The sequence below is a fragment of the Nannobrachium achirus genome, assembly GCF_963921795.1.
Source record: "Nannobrachium achirus genome assembly, chromosome: 23".
In the NCBI taxonomy this organism is placed as follows: domain Eukaryota; kingdom Metazoa; phylum Chordata; class Actinopteri; order Myctophiformes; family Myctophidae; genus Nannobrachium; species Nannobrachium achirus.
The window spans coordinates 47,530,462-47,548,141 of NC_137830.1; positions in this window are offsets into that span (position 1 = coordinate 47,530,462).

Sequence of the window (17,680 nt, forward strand, 5' to 3'; positions counted from 1 at the left end):
AGGACACCCAAATTAACATGTATTTATTTGGCCGCGGACCCCCATCTGAAAATATTATAAATATACACAACATTTGTGCTGTTAAAATATTTAAAAAACTTAAATTATTTTTTCAATAGACTACTTCAACTTCTACTCCACTATATCTCGGATCCAAATATTGGACTTTTACTCCACTACATTTATTAGAAATTTTTAGTTACTTTGTAGATTTTGATTATCACAAAATATATATTTCGACCACAATGCATCGCTTCGTGACGCATTGTGAGCTTGTAGATCTGCTATTTTCAAAAGATTTTTATACATTTCAAAACTTGAAAACTCTGCCTAATGAGTATTTTGGCCATGTAGCTGATCTACAAGCTCACAATGGGTCAATGCTAGATCAGCTATTTTCAAAATATTTTGGAAACTACAAATACTTTGGTTCTAGCATTGGTACTTTTACTTACAGTAAGTAAAGAAATTGAGTACTTTTTCCACCATTGCTGATGTTGCTGCTGACTCAGTATCCAGCGCTAGTCTATAAGCCATCTGATTACATCTGATATAAAACAAACAAGTGTTATCATCATCATAGGATAGTTGCAGGTTGAGCAAGCCCCCTCCAAACCATTAACTGAATGACTTCATCATTATTGCGCATATCTTGTCAAGCAAGCCTCCTGTGACATAAACAACAATTATATGTCCACACAGACTAACTTCAGTGACATAGCCATTGTTTTAATGCCAACATTTAAAGCGTTCTCTAATCCATGACAGGTTTAAGCTACTGTAGGTAGTTGCAACATGTGAGTAAACAGGCGTTGGATAATAGTATACAGTATTTGGAGTTTGAGCAATGTCACTTCACTCCACCTGCTGAATTAAGTCAGAATTATTCAATCCAAGTTGATGAGCCATGGCTTTGTGTTGGTGGTACAGTGCAAGTAAAAAACAATTAAACCTTGCGTTTGGGTTGTGCGTAGTTACAGGTATGTTAAGTCATGACCTAACTACCAATATTGGTCAGATATCAAACAGTTATATATTATCAAATATAAATTGATAACCCCACCCAGTCTCCGGGTGTGGTTGTATGGGGAGTTGTGTCACGATCAATTTGTCGAATTTTGGGTGAGTGTCTTCCGTGGCCTACTTTGAATTCAAAGTTTGCAAGATTAGCTGCACAACAAACAGACGGGTTGTGCTGCTCGCATGTGCTGTTACATACTGCCACTTTAAACCTATTGGGGTTTGCTCTGTCTATTGAGTTCATCAGCTATTTGAAAATAACAGATCTACAAGCTCACATGCTGAAGATCTGCTATTTTCAAAAAGACTTGAAATACATCTCGTGTGGGGGTCACTAGCACAACATATTTTCAGATGGGGATTTGTGGCCAAATACATATCCACATGGAGGTCTAGAGAAGTTACCACTGACATAAAAAGTAGAATAAGGCCACAGCGTGTTATCGGGGACATCAAACCAGACCTGTGCATGACAGCTCAGCTTGGTTTAGCTCAGATACCATCAGTAGTAAAAGTGCCCAAGATAATGTACCTTTCATTGACTGCCGGTGAATCAGATACCCTGGTATGCAAGATAAGCGACTTTGGTAACACTTCAACCGAAGTGCATTTCTGAAGCACGTTAACTGCTTTATGACCACCTTGTGCACACATGATCTACAAGTTTTACGTTTTCAGGATACAAAATGGTCAGATGAATTACAAGAGGTCCTGTGTCTCAGCAAACCATGCCCTTGTACGTCAATAGCTGCCACGTCACTACACATTTCACTGCTCGAGGTACAACGAACAGGAGTGTGTGTGCGTGCATGTGCATGTGCGTGTGCATGCGTGCATGTGCGTGTGCGTGCGTGTGTGTGTGAGAACGATGGGATTTAGGTTCAAAATCAGCTACGTTTTCCTATAACAAGACCAGCGTTTCAAACGAATGCCTGATGCCACCAAGAATGAATATCTCCACATTCGAAACCTGTGTCCATCAAGAACAACCTGGCCATAGAGTTCCATTCATGTGACCCACATTCCCTGTAGCGGTCGCCGTCACAAAGCAAGCCATCCAAGCTGGGGAGGGGACACGGGGGATCGCTTTCAAAGACTCCCTCCCTCCACAAAAGAACAGGAAAGAGATGAGGTCGGGGAGCAGGAGAGGCAGATAAAAGGCAGTTATCGGCTGTGATGGAGCGCTATCGGGCCCCTGACACCATGCCTGGATCATTTTAAAAATGATTTAAACTAGTGAAAACAGCAGATCTACAAGCACACAACGCCTCGCACACTACTTTTGTGCAACGGCCTTGTTTGATGAAGCAGAGCTTTACTTTGCGAAAGAACGTACACATTTTGAGATACGGGTTTTCTACCCGACGATGACGATATACTAGTGTTGTTGCTGCTCTTATACCACCATTATTACTGGGGTTGGTGGGGGTCAGACAGTAGCCCCCCGCGGGCCGCAAATGGCCCGCGGACCGCCTATTGGGGAACCTTGCAGTACAGTATGTCACTGCTATTGTATCCTACTGGCTCAACTGCCAGTGAGGAGCCCCCACCGGGAGGTCGTGCTCCCTGGCATCCCACCTGGCTGTGTCCACTCCCCAGTCCCCACAACAAAATCTGGAGTGGTAATGCATAGACCAGACCTATCTTTTTATAGCCTCCAGTCTTCCTCCTCTATCTCTCACTTTCTCCCTATCTCTCTCTTTCTCTCTTATCTCAAGCCCTTCTCTGTCTCTGTTTCCGTCTCTCTCCCCTTCTTTGTTATTTCTCTCTTTTTGTCTCTTTCCACTGTAAGTCTTTTTCTTTTCTCTTGTCCTCTCTTTCTCTCTCTCACTCTTTGTCTCAATTTTTCTCTCCTCCGTCTATCTTTCTGTGCAGTAGGCTACATACTGTAGGCTTAATGTTACAGATGTCTGTGAGCTGCATACAAAGCAGTGAGTTGAAGCACAGAGGCAGCCTCTATTCCGCGCGGAGTTGAGGCGAACAGGTGGAGAGAAAGCAATCGAGATGGAGAAGATTATCGGGTTTCCTGTTAGGGGGTTAAGACGTGTCTGTGTGCGTGTAAATGTACATACTAACGTACACATGGTGTGCGACGGGAAGGTGCACGCAGCAGGTAAAAGGAACGCAGAACGCAGAGATTAGCTGCTCTGTCTATTGAGCGAGGACGGAAGACTGGGGATGAAGGAGGAGGATGAGGAAAGAGGATGAAGAATAAGGATGGACTTAGGTCATACATGGGCAACTGGTGGCACCTTCACTTAATGCGGCCCACAGGTTAATACCGGAATACTAATATATTATTGACTTCAACTGTTACAATACCAAACATGACCTGCTACTATCTTAGTAGCTTAATGACTGGTATAGTAGTATTAAAATGTATTTTTTTTGGTATGTCCAATACATAAGTATATAACTAAATGTTTTGGAAATTAAATCAAAATGTTAGATTTCAGGATTTTATTGCTGCTATTTTTGCTTCTTTTGTATAAGATACTAGAATGACAAAGTAGGAAGTAGCAATATGCAATGTGGCCCTCTGGAGTGAATGTGGAAATATAGTGGCCCTCGCCATCATCAAAGTTGCCCACCCCTGACTTAAGGCCCATTCCCACTGGGCCAGATAACAGATATCTGGAGATATTTCTCCAGATATTTTTCCATGCAAAGTGGATGGTAGATACAGATAAAAAAAAAGTCTACCACAGATATTTGCCACAGATACTTTTATCTGTGGCAAATATATTTTTTATCTGTATCTACCATCCACTTTGAATGGAAAAATATCTGGAGAAATATCTCCAGATATCTGTTATCTGGCCCAGTGGGAATGGGCCTTTAGAGGAACAGACGGAGAGAGAGTGTGTCAACAAAGCGAGAGCATGAAAATGTAACTATTTTCTCCCCTGCTTTTTTTTCCTTCTTCTTTGCAGAACCTTTGAGGAACACAGGTTGCATATCATGTCATTGACCACTGACCTCCTTACCACTAATGTTGGTGATATCTATTCTACTCACTCATTGGAAGTCATTATTGTACATCTAGACAGCAGCATTGGGCTGCATAATGCATGGGTTCCCAAACTTTTTTGTCTCAGGGCACCCAATAAATATTTTTTTAATCTGAGGCACCCCTACATTATAATTTTCACTCCCAGCACCTTATATGTATAGCATATCGTCGTTGTCGGTGGAAACCTTGTATGTCAAAACCTTTCGTTTTGTATTTAGCATCTATAAAATGTACTAAACTAGTGAAAACAGCAGATCTACAAGCACACAACGCCTCGCATCGCGAGGCATTGTGTGCTTGTAGATCGGCTGATCGGCTGTTTTGTCGGCTGATCGGCTGTTTTGTCGGCTTGTCGGCTGTTTTGTGCGACGGTCTTGTATGATGAAGCAGGGCAAAAGACGTATTTGAAACTTGGAGATACAAGGTTTCTGCCCAACAGTGACGATATTTTAGTGATTATGTTGCGAGGAAAACATGGAGATAATAGCCATTTTGGTTAGAAATGACTGAAAATAACTTTGTGCTTCAAGTTTAAAATTATACTAAATAATATTTTTTCAAATTCCAAATATTATCAAAAGATCTCGCGGCACCCCTGGACTTCTGTCACGGGACCCCAGGGTGCCCCGTCACCCACTTTGAAAACCTCTGGCATAATGCAATGCAATGTACTACATGATGAAATGCATTTGATGCAATGTATTGGCAACAGAAGGCACTGTGTTTTGGGTTCTGAAGCAGCCAGACACCAGAGGCGTCAATGCTATGTGCGATAAGAGCAAACAAGCTATAAGTAATCCTGATCTACCGTAAATGCGGCTACTGGCAGACTCAACAATCGAATCGCAAAAAAACAAAAAAAACAAATCCCAAATAAATCACGTTGTCGGAGCGACGGCCGTGCCAGGCAGGGGTGAGCGAGGTCACCCAGGGGTGCCTCGGTGTGTGGGCCGACTAGCTGGCAGGGGACAATAAGCCATACTGTTTGACCTGCGCTGTCACACCGCCAGGCCAGCCTCCCCGGCAGACGCACAAACGGCTGCCTTTCACTGCCCAGACTCCGCCAGTGAATCAGAGAATTCAGCTACAGCAGCAGCCGGTTACCAAGCTGAGGGCCGGGGGCCCACTGGTGGGCCGTGAGGATATCATCAAGTGAGAACTAAAAGAGAACACTTTGTACACTGTGGGCTCCAGTTGTAGGGTTTCTTGTATTGCACCTGAGTGCTGCTGCTGTGACGTTTGGGGCTCTCGCCCTTCAGACAGGTAGTCTGACGGTGTGTTTTAACAGCGGGCAACAAACAGCTGTTTTTTCAACAACAAAAAAATAAAATAAAAATAGTTGCGACCGTCAGGTCGCAGTTACTACCAAAACCTCCACCGGCTGTCTGTCAGTCTGTCAGTCAGTCTGTCTGTCACGTCACACTTTTCCCCAACTCATATCTTCGCCACCGTTGCCCCAATCCATGCCAAACTTTGCACACACACTCCTTGCATGCCAATCCACAACCTCCACCCCACTCCAAGGACCCCCGGAGCTCCAGGGACCCCCAGGGACCCACTTCCGCCGCCGCCAAAAAGTGCAAAAATTACCAAATGACCACACCAACGGGGCTGTTCATGGAGAATTCCCGGGGACCACCGACTCCTGGTGCTCCAGAATGGATGCAAAAGTGGTCGTCCTAGTGGAGGACCCCCGCCACTGCAGCACACATAAAATGCTGTAACTCGGGCTAGGAGCCACCGGGAGAGCCGGGGCCGGTACCCACGCGTCCGCCTCGGCGGCGCCAAAAGAGCCGTCAACGTGAATCTGTCCCATATATCGCCACCATCAGGCCCATTTTTTCAGACACATTTTTGGACACTGCTCCTACAGATTTTGCCCTAGAATCACGCAAATCGTTACACAGTATGTCTACACTCATGTCATCAACATGGATCTGTCCCATATAGCGCCACCATCGGGCCGATTTTTTCAAACACTTTTTTGGACACTGCTCCTACAGATTTTGCCCTAAAATAACGCAAATTGGTACACAGTATGTCTACACTCATGTCATCAACATGGATCTGTCCCATATAGCGCCACCATCAGGCCGATTTTTTCAAACATATTTTTGTACACTGCTCCTACACATGTTGCCCTAAAATCACGCTGCGATCTGACGGTCGCTTATCTCCCGATTAGGGAGTCTTACTGGTATTATGCTCAACAATACCTTCCTGGACAATCACCAGTGAAACTGACACAATATGTCCATATATGGGCATTCCCAGATATGGGCTTAATATTTACTAGTAAGACGCCTCTGGGCGACAAGCCACCTCGCCCTTATGTCTTGGCCGTCTGGCCAGTGATGTATATTGGACCAGTTCCCCATATATGGATATAAGTCCTGTTAGATATGGGCTTAATATTGATGACATCAGGGAACTCCATATATGGGCATATAGTGGTTCCCATGACATCACAACATACAATCCCTTTTATGCCCATACATGGAGATCCCTGTCTGAACAGCCACACCACTGTGATGTCACCTGTTTATGCCCACATATGGAGATCCCTGCTCTGAGTATCTGACATCACTGTGATGTCACCTGTGATGTTACAGTGATGTGTCAGGTGAACCACAGTGTCAGGTGTTAACCTGCTCTGAGTATCTGACATCACTGTGATGTCACCTGTGATGTCACAGTGATGTGTCAGGGGAACCACAATGTCAGGCGATACACGTATACATACGGACAAGCTGTGCCGGTTCTGACAGTAAACTCATCAGGGATCTCCATATGAGGCATAAAAGGGACAAGGACGGAATTCATTTTCAAGTGTGACTCGCATCGATTAATAAAAACTTGTGATGGAAGCAGAAATTAATATTTTAATAAGTCTGTGTTCGCAGGCCAAGAGACAGAAGTGACTCATTTAGGTCAGTTGGCGATTTGTGAGGGAGACAGCCAGCCAGGTCACAATGAAACAGTATTTTCTAAGTTCTAAACCTCTATATTTCTGGGGATTCTTTCTTTCTTTCTTTCTTTTTGAGCGGTGGTCACAACGCTCCTATACGTGGCCGTGTGTGTGGGTCTGTCTGTCTGTCTGTCTGTCTGTATGCGTGTCTGTATGTAGCCTACAGTACCTTTTGTGACCACACATGTTAAGGGAGGGGCGCTGTTGTTCAGGCCAGACACCCACACACACACACACACACACACACACACACACACACACACACACACACACACAATATATATATATTTGTTTTGCTGTTGCGTAGCCTCCACGACCACCGCTCAGTTCACACGGGTGTGATTTTTATTTTCACTCACCTATGCCTGGTAGATGGACCAGTGTGCAAACAAAGGGGGGGAAGGATCATTCATTAATTATTTCCCCACAAATGTCTGAATTAAGCCATGTCGATGTGGTGTTTGAAAGCTATAGCCTAAGAAAGAAATGGTTGTTATAAGCCAGAACAATCAATCAATCAATCAATCAATCAATCAATTAAAATTAATGAATGAATAAGCGACACTGCCTAGCCCTAGTGATTGCGACCATAGTCAGAAATGTCACGGTGCACTGAAGTGTGTGTGTGTGTGTGTGTGTGTGTGTGTGTGTGTGTGTGTGTGTGTGTGTGTGTGTGTGTGTGTGTGTGAGTGTGTGTGTGTGTGTGTGGGTGTGGGTGTGTGTGTGTGTGGGTGCCTGCCTGCGTGCGTGCCACCGTGCGTGTAAGTACTTATAGGTATTGTAATTTGTACTTAAATACAATTTTGAGGTATTTGTACTTTACTTGAGTATATAGCCTACTTTTACTTCTACTCTACTACATCTCGGATCCAAATATTTTACTTTAGGTTACTAGTTACTTTGTAAATTTTGTACTTTTACTTTAGTTACTAGTTACTTTGTATATTTTTAATATTACAAAACAGCTATTTTCTAAATAATAACAAAAAAAAAACAAATAAAAAATACTTTTTCCACCACTGGTGTGTGTGTGTGTGTGTGTGTGTGTGTGTGTGTGTGTGTGTGTGTGTGTGCGTGTGCGCGCGCGCGTGCGTGCGCGTGTGTGTGTGTGTGTGTGTGTGTTAGTTTAGAGTAGACCAATCGGGGCAGAGCAGCAGCAGCGTTCATGTCATTTCAGACCGTGGTGCTCTGCTCGGTGAGTCTCTGACTGGCTGACGGGAGGGAGCTCAGCTCTGCAGCAGCAAAATAACAACCTCTCTTCTCTTCTGTGCTTCTTTCTTACTTTCTCAGTGTTTTTCTGCAAAAGAAAAACAAAAATCCAGTGAATATTACCGGACTCTTGTTGTGTTCGCTGTGCTGTGCTGTCCAATTGAAGTCTGCCCAAATGCCTCCGGTTGCGGTCTTATTCTAATAGAGGAATATTATATTCCCCGGACGGACGGACGGACGGACGGACGGAGCGCGTCGCTGTCTACTCTCCTGGACGGACGTAGAGTCAGTTAGAGGTGAGTGCCGGTCTTTCCTTGAAATTCTATGATTATTGCTATTCTTTCTTCTTCTTTTTTTCCTTTTTCAAGTTGTACCCTTGTCACTTTGCCTACGTATATTAGTGTGTACCCCCCCCCCCTTTCCACCCGATGTAACCACGTTTGTTATTGCCATAAAATGTATGTTACTATAGACTATCTACATCTATGAATGTATGCGGTGATTTTTCTTTTGTTTTCTTTTTTTTAACGGAATGGAAGCATCAAGGTGGTTAATGTTCACCTTCCGGAGCAGAACGTGTATCACTTGATAACATTCTTGCTTTGGAAGTTGTAGGCTCAGACTGCCCTTGGTCTTGGTGGTCGCACAAAACGCACTTTTTAACACAAAGTTCAATCAACACAAGCAGGCTGGCAAAACAACCATGGTCGGAAAACAAAAAAATAACCACCAACTAGAGCTCAAAGGAAGGGGGGGAAACAGTGAAAGTGAGCCTGGCTGGGTGTGGAGAGGGATTTGGGGCTCGGAGAGTGTGTGCGTAAAGACGCACTAATGGAGGGTTGCGTCGCGCCGCGCTGCTCGTTTGGTCTTTCCAGATGTGTGGACTCAGCTGTTGCCTGTCACTCAGGTGGTCTCTCTCTCTCTCTCTCTCTCTCTCTCTCTCTCTCTCTCTCTCTCTCTCTCTCTCTCTCTCTCTCTCTCTCTCTCTGTCTCTCTCTCTTAATTTATTATTCTGCCTTTGACGACCTCTTCGTGCGCCCTCTGGGCAGCTCTTAGCCATGGCAATTACTCTCTCGCATCAGTTTTGACAGGTCTACATGCCATGTTCAGAGAGATACTAACAACGTGAGGTAAAACTACCTCAACCAGTCCTATATCTGTGCTAAAGCCCAGTGGTGGCACCTAGCGGTCAAACTATGTACGAACGAAGACGCAGGCTCTTGGATTGGCAGGGATAGTGGATAGTGTCTTACTTACTTGGTGGAGTAAGTTAACTTAGTTAGTCATAATAAAAAAATATATGCTTGACATTGAACTCTAATTGTAACTGTATGTAAATGTATTTACACCAAAACTAGCTTCTTCTTGGCACTCAATCGGATAGACGACAAGACAACACTTCCTAAATGCATATGGCTGTATATGCCATCTGGTTCTGCATATACATTGTATGTATCGGTCTCTCTTTTATGGGAGTGAATGACAGTCTGGGGCAGCTAGAGAACCAGAGGTTGCAACTGGCAAACCATTGGATCAGGTGACTGGAGTGTCATCAGGGGCGTCAATTAGGTATGGCAGGGGTATGCAGCTGCCATACCCAGGGTCCAGGGGGGAGAATATCCATGAATGTCTCTTTATCTATCTGTATTATGTTGTTAAATTACAGTAAAATAACGACAAAGTTTTACAAAATGGTCACTTTAACAAGGTTTTGTGGCACGTTTACTAACATGCCAAGTTTAGCTGGACTTGAACAACCATTCCAGGCTGCCATATCCAGACCAAGAAACCGTAAACGGGGGGAAATAGAATGTACTTCTTAAGGTATGGCAACATGACTGGTGTCTTGCACGCGCGCCTTCGCGCGCGTGCAAGACACCAGTCATGTTGCCATACCTTAGCTTTTTCTGAACTGACGCCACTGGAGTGTCATCCTCTCAGTGGCGGGCCAAATGGCCAGCCTGCCAGCCTAAACGCTACACTGCTTCACTTCTGCTGGAGGTACAACAACAGACACGTTTTGTTAATGTGTTAAAAGGTGTGTGTGTGTGTGTGTGTGTGTGTGTGTGCGTGTGCGTGTGCGTGCGCGTGCGCGTGCGTGTGCGTGTCCTTACACACGTGTGTGCGTTTGTGTGTCAGCTGGGGGTATGTCTGTGAGAGGTCTGCCTAGTTAAAGCTCCGGTTAATGGGTCAGCCATTGAGACCACATGGAAGAATCCACACAATGAAATCCTGAGTGCTAATAATTCCGAGAGAGTGTCCAAAACAAACCGAACGGATCCGTGGTTAAGTGCGGTCAGCTTGTCCCTAGGGGTGGCCGATATGGAAAAATACAATATCACGAAATTTTCCCAAGCTGTATCACGATACACGCTTTTATCACGATTCTTTTTCACGTTGGTTTTTATGGTTATTTTTCAAGGTACTTGACAAAAACTAGACTCTTACGGGTCCATTTGGTTTCATTTGTATACTGTCAGAGTTAAGTGGAGACCTTGACATTTTAAAGTTTGAGAACTACTGATTTAGACCAAAATGCATGTTTAAATTGAATTCTGCAATGAATCTCTGTATTAACGATTAAACAGGGTGTTTTACAAGGCTCCCTCAATTGTATCACGATATATACGATACCTCTGAAAATGCATATCGTGGAGACATTGTATCGTCTCAACGATAATTATCACCATATCGCCCACCCCTACTTGTCCCTCAGGTGACCAACTGGACTGCGCCGCTGCGCTCGCTCGCCTCGCTCGCCTCGCTGTCTCTTATTGCACATAACATTGCATCTAACGTCTCCAGTGTCTGGCTGCTCCTGCACCCAAAACACAGTGGCCCTTTGTTGTCAGAAAATTCATTACATCGCTATTTTAAATTGCGTTGGCGCGCGTTCTGAAACCCTGACAGCTTGATTTATAACTTGAACTTATATAGGCGACACGTTGCATTTAAGCATTTATAGCGCGCGCTCGCTCGTTCCGGGGCGGTTTACGAAGAGCACCATACAGTAGAGCAGTGGTCTTCAACCTTTTCAGGCCAAGGACCCCTTAGTCAAGAGAGAGATGACTCAGGGACCCCCACAACCCATAGATACCATATAGCTTAGTAGATCGCTTGTAGATCTGCTATTTTTGGCTAAAATTCTCAGAATATGGACACTAGGGTTCAGTTGGTTAACACGTTGCAAGCCGCGGCAGAACCCTCTGAACAGAGGTAGCGCCGAAGAAATAAGCCATTTATTTACAAACATGTTTTAAAAAAACAAAGCCCACATGATAACAACACGTACTGGAGTGCTCGACACAGCGTACATATTCATCCTGCAGAGGTCGGCGATCTTACTTTGGCGAGGCGGAGGGGAGATCAATTCCATTCGTTTACGTGCGGCGAAGCAGGGAAAGGAGCGATAGAGAAGCGGCGCCCGAACGTGATTGAAACCGCGATCCACGAACAGAGACAAAGACCAGCCATCTTGTTTGAGCTTCTTGCTGAGTTTCAACACTGGGGAGAGGATGAGGCTCCTCCTGGCCAGCCATCCATCCAGAATGTGAGTCAACGGCGTGGCCTGCTGGATATTAGGAGTATCACACCCAGCACCAGAAAATGACTGTCAGAGCATATTAACCCTTTCAGATCGCTCCAAAAAGACACAGAGAAGAATTTCCGATGTTTTTTTTTTTTTTTATTATAATTTATATCAAAAGTCCGGGAATAGACGGCGTGGCTGATGGGACCCAGTAGGAAGTCCGAGGGAGTACGGCCAGGCTTAGAAGGTGTTAATATAGAAAAGGAGGAAAAAAAAAGCTTCTATCACCCAAAGATTTGGAGAACCCCCTTTAGTAACTCTTGAGGACCCCCTAGGGGTCCCGGACCCCCTGTTGAAGACCCCTGCAGTAGAGAAATGGATGGATTGTCAGCGTTCAGAGGAGGAACGAACGGGAACGCTGGGGAGCGCGAGCCAGAGCCGTGTCACACATGAATTTGATCATGATTCATCTTATCCACCCACACAGTAAAATGCAGCGTTAATGTAACACTCTGAGAGTGTATACAAAAGTAGAGTTACTTAACACCCCTGATTTTGATATTTGCATATATCGTCGTTGTCGGGTGGAAACCTTGTATGTCCAAAACCGTTTGTTTTGTATTTATCATTTTAAAAATGATTTAAACTAGTGAAAACAGCCGATCTACAAGCACACTATAGATCTGTGCTTGTAGATCTGCTGTTTTCACTACTTTTGTGCAACAGCCTTGTATGGTGAAGCAGGGCTTTACTTTGCGAAAGAAAGAAATTACAAATTTGAAAGTTGGGAGATACAAGGTTTCTGCCCGACAGTGACGATATGCTAGTATGGAGGGTTTCAAAGAAGGCAGGAGCAAACTTCTTCACAAGACGAGGAAGGTGTGTGTGTGGCCGTGCGGCCGTGCACGACTGCACGACTGCACGCGTGCATGTGTGCGTGTGTTGGGAGCGTTACAAAGGCATGCAGAGAAGTGACTGCTATCCTGGCCTGCGGTGTGAGACATTTGATTACACTTTCAAAATCCGGCTTTCGCCAGAATAATATTATCCCAACATGCTTATGCATTCTGCACATCATAATTGCGTCCTTGCCACTTTTGTTTGGTTGCTCCTTGGTGGGGGTTCTCTCCAACATCCACAGACAGAACGAGCTTCAACAGCACAAGCAGGCTTGGGTTCATCAGTGTGGGAAGATTGAAAACATAAGGCCCTCGTATGTATGCCCCCCCCCCCCTCCCCTCCCCTCCTTTCTCCAGAGGCGGTTCTACAGCCAAAGAGGAAATCCAGCCGGGAGATTGTTTTGATATTGTTGGAACCTCTCCTGGAAAACCTCTTTAGTGGACGACCCCGGGGTGTTCTGTTGGAGGAGGGGGGGGAGGGTTCTGGATTCAGAGACGCAGGCCCGGCCGCCCACCAGTAACTGGGCTTAAAACACCTCATCTTACTGCGGCGAGAACGACCGTTGAAAGCATTGCTTCTCTGATTCTCGGAGATGCTGTCCGTTCAAAGACAAAAACGAGACAGGTCTAATAACCGTGCGGTTCCCTTGTGGATCTCGGACTTCATGTGGCCAGTCTATGACATCAGTCATCTAAGACATATCTAGGACATTAGGATTCCATATTTGAATAACTGAGACGAGTAACAGTCTAAATCCATATTTGATTTTTTTTTTAATATAGATATTTTTGATTTACCAGACTGTAAACCACAAACTAGTCATTATTAATGCACTCCCCTCTCTTGTCTATTTTAATGTTATCTGCTCCCTTTGTCTGCTGAATGCTGCTTGTACGGACTTATACTGTTGTTCCACAAACTTTTGGAGATATACAGTTTTTCCACTTTCCATTAGTATTATGTCTTATAATTCCTAATATATATATGAGTTAAGTAAAAAAACGAGGGGGGAGTGCATTAAGAATTTAACAGATTAAAAACTCACCTAGTTTGTGGTTTACAGTCTGGTAAATCAAAAAAACTATCTATATCCAAAATGTTTAAATATGGACTTAGGCTGTTATTTGTCTCAGGTACTCATTTGAGCAAGGTTTCAGCTCGATCCGAGACCCACTGACTGCCGTTTTAAAATTAAAGTTGAATATTTCAAAAAATATATAAAACATATGTGAAAAAGAATGCATTGGAGGCACTTCTTTGGCCCACTGGCAGCAGCAAATTTGGCACGGATTGGTCCAGCGATTAACTCCGGAAGGTCAAGCACACAGACAGACCCTTAGACGGCTATAGCCTCCTACAAAACTAGAGAGCCACGCCATAAAAGATGAGAGAGAGAGAGAGCATGCAATGATATCACATTGTTTTACTTTGGTGAGGATAATATGCATACTAGAACCTTGGTAAAAAAGCTATATTGGATGATGAATTAGGGCAGGGTTCCCCGATTAGTTTTCCCCAAGGGCCAAATTATGTCTAGGATACCAAGCCGAGGGCCACAACATTGCAGGGGGCGACGGTGGCGTTCCCGCTACTCGTCATTGTCAGGTGAAAATCTTGTATGTCCAAAACCGTTCGTTTTGCATTTATCATTTTAAAAACGATTTAAACTAGTGAAAACAGCCGATCTACAAGCACACAACGCCTCGCGGTGCGAGGCGTTGTGTGCTTGTAGATCTGCTGTTTTCACTACTTTCTTGCGACGGCCTCGTATGATGAAGCAGGGCTTTACTTTGTGAAAGAACGTACACATTTTGAGATACGAGGTTTCCACCCAACAATGTTGTTGCTGCTCTTATACCACCATTATTACTGGGGTTGGTGGGGGCCAGACAGTAGCCCCCCGCGGGCCGCAAATGGCCCGCGGGCCGCCTATTGGGGAACCCTGAATTAGGGCAATAACTGATCAAATCAATCAGATGTTTGTTTTAAGGTTTTGCACATAGTCTGCACACGGCGGCGTACAGCTTTTCAATGAGTAGAACTTGGATGAAACACTCATTGCGACCGTCAGGTCGCAGTTACTATCAAAACCTCCACTGGCTGTCTGTCAGTCTGTCTGTCTGTCACACGTCACACTTTTGCCCTACTCATATCTCCGCCACCGTTGCCCCGATCCATGCCAAACTTTGCACACTCTCCCTGGCTGCCCAAACCACAACCTCCACCCCTCATTTCTCACATGGCCCTCTTCTAGCACCACCATGAGGCCGATTCGTGCAAAACACATTTTCTGGACTCTGCTCCTACAGATTTGGCCTTAAGATCACGCAAAGCGGTACACAGTATCTCTACAGTCATGTCATCAAAATGCATCTGTCCCATCTAGTGCCACCATCTGTCCGATTTTTTAAAAACACATTTTTGGACACTGCTCCTACAGATCTTGCCCTAAAATCACGCAAAGCGGTACACAGTATCTCTAAAGTAATGTCATCAACATGGATCTGTCACATTTCCCATATCCCCTCCTGATTGGCTACCATTGCCTTCTAAAGTTTGTGTATGTGTGTACTCCCGATAAGGGAGTCTTACTGGTAGACGTGTCTGTATTCAGACTACAGTAAGAAGCATTGGGGATAAAGGTTCCTGCCAAATGGCACGTGTCCTAATTACAAGCGTAGACGTTTCATACGGGCAGTTGGGTCTATAATGTTTAGAGTGGTGATGGTGGTGTTTGTTCGGGGGTAGTTAGTTGCTGTCGGAAACTCTGCAGCATCCATGGATGGCTTACTGTATGTCCCAGTGTTTGAATTGGAGCAGGCCGGGTTTGGCATGACATTAAATAAATGGACCCAATATGGAAGATAAACACAGTGTGAAGCGCGCGCGCGTGTGTGTGTGTGTGTGTGTGTGTGTGTGTGTGCGTGCGTGCGTGCGTGTGCGTGTGTGTTTGTGTGTGCGTGCGTGTTTTTATCACTTTACAGTATCAGTATGTCAATAAATTGTAATAATGTTTTGTGTGTTTGTGTGTGTGCGTATGTCAAACCACTAGGTGTACTACACCCAGAGGCCTATTTGTGCTGTCATATAGAAGTTTATCAAGTTCACGCCTGTGTAAATCACTCCTCACTACAGAGCGTACCCACGCCAGTGTGCTTTTTGACAGCACATTTTGATTTAGTTTTAGTCATGGTCTTTTCATTAAAATGTAATTTAGTTTTAGTCATAATTTAGTCACCTGAAAAGTTTTAGTTTTAGTCGACTAAATCTACAGTTGATTTAGTCAACTGAAATGTATTTTGGCAGGCTTTGATGGCATCGTCGTAATGACTGATTTTACACTTGGTTGTGTGCTGAAAATAGAAGATCTACAAGCTCAGAACGCGTCGCAGCGCGACACGTTGTGAGCTTGTAGATCTGCTATTTTCAGCATGCAACACCTGAGAGCAACCAAACAAAATGACCCTCTTCTCCACTAGTCCCTCCCCAACGTTTTAGTCTAGTTTTTATTTTGGTGACGAAATTGTCAGTATAGTCTTAGTTTTAGTCATCACAGCTTAGTTTTTTTCCCCCGTTTTTGTCAGTGAAAAAAAACGCAGTCGACTAACATTTTTCGTCATAGTTTTAGTCGACAAAATCAACACTGACCCACACACACACACACACACACACACACACACACACACACACACACACACACACACACACACACACACACACACACACACACACACTGACCCCCCTGTATTCATGTGCGTCACAGCGGTCGGACTGCAGAACGAGATTGACAGTGAATGATAAAAAATTAGAGCTGCTCTGAGGCATAGAAACCAATTAAAGCGTATTGTTGATGGTATCTCGGTCTTCTTCCAATGCTAATCAAACACACATCCTCTATCAAAACCACGTCCAGCCGAACGCCAGCAGCTGTGGACACTGGAGAGAGCAGAAACCGGTGTGGGGTGGAGGATGGTGCAATGCATTCTCACGTCACGTTCTAGGCCTGTAGCTCCTATTTTTCCATCCAAAAGTACTTGTTCCAACTGAGCAGGGGGTGCAGGGAGCAAGGGCGTCACACCAAATTCTGGGGCCTTGGTACAAGGATTCACTGCGGGCCCCACACACACACACACACACACACACAGACACACACAGATATACAAGCTCACAGTGTGGCTACCGAGTGCCGCGAGTGCTGCGAGCTTGTAGATCTGCTATTTTTTAAATGTGTGCAAGAAACCTACGTTTCCATGTCAGTGGTGCTCAAACGTTTTCATGTGAAGGAACCCCAAGATGATATGTATTTGGCCACGGACCCCCCATCTCAAAATATTTCGTTCCAGGGACCACCCAGAAGCAAAATTTGAGTTACAAATGTTTGCTTTAAAAATACATAATATTGAAAGATTTGCACACATTTTCACGACTTTTCAAAAATAGCAGATCTACACGCTCACAGCGCTCTGTGAGCTTATATAGCTGCTATTTTTCAATAGCTAAAGTTACTAGGGCCCCTCCACCTTGGGCCCTAGTAACTCTGTGAGCTTGTATAGCTGCTATTTTTCAATAGCTTACTAGGGCCCCTCCACCTTGGGCCCTAGTAACTCAGTCCCCCCCCCCCCCCCCCCCCCACACCTTGTGACGCCCCTGGCAGAGAGACAAGCCAAGCGAGCCACGCGTCGGGGTTCAGCCCTGTGTGGCTCGCGTGAGAGGAGCTGGTGAAAGTCCTGCATTGGCTAAACCGGCACCAGTGAGCCTGGGTTACTTTTAAGTCACCGCACGATGCGTTGGGCGCTTGTAGATCGGTTGTCTACCGCAGTGGTTCTCAAAGTGGGGACCGGGGACCCCCAGGGGTCCTTGAGGGAGTTCAAGGGGGTCCCCAGCTGAATGATAGTTAGGAACCAAATGGACCTTTATGGGTCTATAACTCAGAGAGTTACATTAACGTTGATTGTATTGATTATAAATTGGGGTCCCAGAGATAGAAATGCCATTAAATGGGGGTCCGTAGCCTATGCATGTCAAACTGGGGGTCCTTGAC